This window comes from Nematolebias whitei, chromosome 9, assembly GCF_014905685.2.
Source record: "Nematolebias whitei isolate Nwh7 chromosome 9, NemWhi1, whole genome shotgun sequence".
Lineage (NCBI taxonomy): Eukaryota > Metazoa > Chordata > Actinopteri > Cyprinodontiformes > Rivulidae > Nematolebias > Nematolebias whitei.
In genome coordinates this window covers 45,284,772-45,289,413 of record NC_056506.1, presented here as the reverse complement: position 1 = coordinate 45,289,413, position 4,642 = coordinate 45,284,772, and the positions used below count along the sequence as shown (strand labels likewise).

Here is a 4,642-nt window from a genome sequence, read left to right as displayed (position 1 = left end):
GATGTCTGTCGGATATTTACAGATGTTTATCTGCGAAGGATCCTGAAGTATGCGATCCCTCGGAGTTCCAGCTTCAGATCCTTTTGCATACTTGCCGCATCTTTGGCGTATTACGTGGCAGATGTCAGTCGGATATTTACAGATTTTTCATTTATGCAAATTTGGGAATCTGATATACTCTGCCTGTAAATACAGGTTTGGCATGTAGGTAAGCCTTCAAGTAAAATAACTATATCTTAACATGTTTCCAATGGTTAGTTGTTGTTTTTTTGTCTTGCACTCCATTTAGTTTTTATTTGTAATACGTGAAGTGCTTTATATAACTATTTAAATCTGCTATAGGCTACAAATAGTTGGCTTCTAAGATCTTTAACATTTTAAGATCACCCAGTTTTTTACATCAAAATTAATGAGTCTTTAATTTTGGTTTATGTACCATCATCATGATGTACAAATCACAAGCTGGACCAGTAAGCACATTACCATTTCAATAAGAACTATGAAAAATCAGTATAATAAACAGTTTATGAAGCAGTCTAGTAAATACACAGTGGTTTGTATCTTCATAACACATACTAATGCAAACATATCATAGACATGAAAACACTGACCATGACTTTCTTAAAGATTTTCTTTTTTTATTAAAACACACACACACACACACAAAAAACCCCTACGGTTTCATTTGTAAAAAATACAACCTACGGTTTCATTTGTAAAAAAAAATAGTTGTTGGTGCCTCTTGGAGGCTGCCTCAGGCTGCATTTCCCACTGGGCACTCTGCAATGTAGCCATCCATTCTGCAGGGCTTTGTTTGAAGCTCAGCAAGTTTGTACTGGCATCTGTCTAAAATGTCCTAGTTTTGCTGCTCTCCCATTCAGGTGGATAAACTTTCCATGTGTCTTTGTCTTCGTGTCGGTCTCGTACTCATAGGCATGTTGGCACCCCCTCATTCTTCATCATTTAAAATGGAGCGACCAACAGACCGCCGTGAATTCAAAAGCTTCAACAGAAAACACAGAAAACACAAGGTCAATAAGAGCACTTTTTAAAATGTAATCATAACAAAAAGCAAATGCATCCATATCTCAATTCTTAGATTCTCAAACAAAAAGTTTACGGATGTTCCAAAAACCTTTTTTTTAATCTTCCCATATTGAATATTTTTAGTAACTCATATCTACCAATAGATGGCGCTTTAACACATCTTTACACGAGGACCCAGAATTTAATTAAAAGTTTTACTTCTTCTGCATTGCCAGAAACTATAGTTTCACACATCTACAATGATGTAATGTGAGACTAAAGCAAATCAGATATATTTTGCATTCTAATTCTAATTCTGTTTCCTCTAGGATTTTTTTTTATTTTTAGCTAGTTTAGTTTTAGCTTAACCTCAGTGCTAACAATGGCTCTTGGCTTGGTAGCCATTGGGGGTCCTCCCCCAGAAAATTTTGAATAAAATAGATGCCATTTCCTGCATTCTGGTGTATTTAACATCTAGTTTTACCTACATATGTAAACTATTCAATAAGTATTTTAGAGTTAATGGCAGAACAAGAAGTACCCTGAGACAAACATGCAGCATTAACACAGTGTGAACATTATTCAAGAATTGTTTCTATAAGAACATTATCAAATATTTTATGTGAACGTAAGATACTAGCAATAACAGCATTGTAAGAGGGGGACAGTTGAACCCGGAGGCCTCCACCTCTGTTTAATGATGGACGATTTCTTTTCACAAAGATGGCCTCCTTCTCTCCTCTCTCAGACCATCGTTCCTCTCTATCAAGGAGGAACGATGACTGAGTTTGTCTCAGCTCCTCAGACTGAAGAAATCTTTTTGATACAAAGAAGAATCTGTCCAGAGGAATTAATTTATTGAGCCTGCATCAGGACAATAATCTGTAAAGCTTTAGTATATTTGATAAGGAAAACTCATTTTGACTTAACCAATTAATATATTTTCAATGGCAAAATATGCAGGCTTATTTCATATTACTTTCATTGCAGGCTTTCTGTATTTATTGTCTTACTTTTAATGATAAAAATATAACGAGTCACTACTGTCGTTTAGAAAGTGTTTATATTGGAACTAATACTTGTTCACACACAGTTACAACAGCTCACCTGTTCCTTTATACTGACAGGAACAATCCCCTCATCACTACTGGCTCTGCTCCTGACACAATCACATTTTAAAAATTGTCATAACTCAGAACAAATCTCCCCTTTTTACAAAGCCTTATGATCAATTCAGGCCAGTTTCATTAAAGGGTTGAATCATTTAACATCTCAAGACACTTTTCATATACAGCAGGTCTTCACCAGACTCATACTCTTCATTATATAATTATAATAATATTCAGTCAATGAGTACTCTTACCTGCCCACTCTGTGCTGCGTGATGTGGAGCTGCATCTTGGGTGCTACAAGACAAAGATTCAGTTATGTGGCGTTGCATTATAATATTATTTAAATTATATAACAGTATGTTAAGTCACAATGCCACACACCAACAGTTCATTGACTTGATAACTTGAACGGTGTTTTGCAGGAAAATCCAGGAAAGTATTCTAAGTTGATTTGTAGTTCTAAACATATTTAGTGGTCATTTTTTGTCCAACATTGATTACTTCCAGCCTAGATCACAATTATATTAGCAAATATCCAAATATGTAACTTAGACAATGACATCATAAAACAGCTTTTAGAAAAGCAAATAGACACCTCTCACTGAGGAGTTGCCCAACAGTGGTCAGCAGCCACTGGTTATAGATGTCTCCCATTCCCCCTGTATGAGTGTCCATTTTATTCTGCTCAGTACAACTTTTCAAACAGCCTCAACTTGACGTGACGCTGACAACGCCATGTTGTAAAAGGTCGAGTAACACACCGGTAAAACTACATATTTTACGCTCTAACCACATGCTTGGTCAAAAATAATTAGAACTAAATATGTGAAGCAGCAACTTACTGAAAATCGTAGAGCCGCTTGGCTTTGAATCAAACACGTCGCGTTATCCGAGAAGGACCTCGTTTGTGTTATCCCGCCAATGTAATACCGGAAGTGTCTTCTTCTTCTTCAGTTAAACGGCTGTTGGAAAACGGTGCATTACCGCCACCAACCTGTAAGGAGTTTGGCGACGTGGACAATTTAATTTACAGTTAAGACTCAAAAGGGTTTACTTGTGTGTTTTATCTGTAAATTAAATTGTTTCATGGACTTTATTTTTTCATTTAAATAGCCTGCATCACACTTTCAAGAGACGTTTACCTAACAGAATAAATGAAAAGAAGAAAATGGACAACCATATGTTTATATTGTTGAGGTTTGTAAAGTCAGTAAAATTAAATATTTTATCATTATTGATGAAAAGTTGACATGAAAACCTCACATAAACTAAGAATAAAAAATAGCTAAATCTGTTGAATTGCTGTACAAAAAAACCAATATAGGATGTCACAGTGAGCTCATCCATGAAGTCATTTGCTAATCTGAAGAAGTTCCAATCTGTAGTTGTTCCAATCTGTAGTTGTTGGCTCTATTTTATATTTAAAGTATATGATTACAATTATAAATACCATTAGACTAAATGTGATTCCACATGTGATTATCATTGCCATCTTAAATGATCTTACAATTTTCTTACTTCTTTTGTTTGTTTTTAGGTCGTATGTGACCCATCACATCAAAATGAGGATTAAGTCAAATTTGGTCAAAATGAGCCCATTACATCTTCAGATTTGTGGCTTTCAAAGCTATATTTTGATACTGGATCATTCTGATATCATAAGGGGATTCAGAGATATGACTTAATTTGGCTTGTTGGTTACAATAATACATTAGGCTATTATTTGGTCTGAAACCTAATTGTTTAAAATTTTAATAAGAATAAAAAAAAAAATTAGGCTTTTTTTTTTTTTAGACAATTCAATCAAATGTTACACTGATAGAACATTTATTTGTTATATTTTGATAAAACGCAATTTTTGCAAATATTTTACTCAAAACACTTTTAATCCTCACTTCGATGTGATGGGTCACATATTACCTTTTATTGTACTTATATTAAATGAACAGTTTATAAAGTAGTTTAGTGAATCAGGTGTTTTACACCTAACTGCACATTAATATCATATACATAGAAAACAAAGAATTTGTTAAAAGATTTTTATTAACACACACACAAAAAAAAACTTCACTTCAAATACGTTTTGTCTATGCCTCTTGGAGGCTGACTCATGCTGCATACGCCACTGGCCACCCTACGATGTACCATTCTGCTCGACTTTTGTTGCAGCTTGGCAAGTTGGCATTGGCACCTATTCAAAATGTCTGTGAGCTTTGTTGCCCTCCATTCAGGTGGATACACTTTCCACGTTTGGCCGTTTTCACTGTCTGTCTCTTCATCGCTCATCAGACATGCAGACGCCCCTTCAAGATATTTGAACTCCTCGTCGGTCAGAATACAGCGTGCAACGGATCGTCGTGAATTTAAGAGCTTAAACAGAAAAGACAAAACATTTGTTATTACTTGTTTTACTTTTGTATTACTGGATGGATGGATGGATGGATGGATGGATGGATGGATGGATGGATGGATGGATGGATGGATGGATGGATGGATCTTACATG

The 4,642-nt window shown here is 35.2% G+C and overlaps 1 protein-coding gene and 1 long non-coding RNA gene across 3 annotated transcripts in view; one reads left to right on the top strand and one right to left on the bottom strand.

Annotated features, from left to right (window-relative positions):
* Positions 1–4,642, top strand: part of atp1a2a (ATPase Na+/K+ transporting subunit alpha 2a) — a gene marked incomplete in the record, with an annotated part of 99,478 nt that overhangs the window by 37,686 nt on the left and 57,150 nt on the right.
* On the bottom strand, positions 709–3,078 carry LOC119415242. Of its 2 annotated transcripts, XR_005187043.1 has the most exons (4): positions 2,981–3,078; positions 2,390–2,432; positions 2,134–2,185; positions 709–1,003 (listed from the first exon to the last, which is right to left on the bottom strand). It is a non-coding gene; the product is annotated as an uncharacterized LOC119415242 (long non-coding RNA). The 2 variants fall into 2 exon arrangements; XR_005187044.1 differs by lacking the exon at positions 2,134–2,185.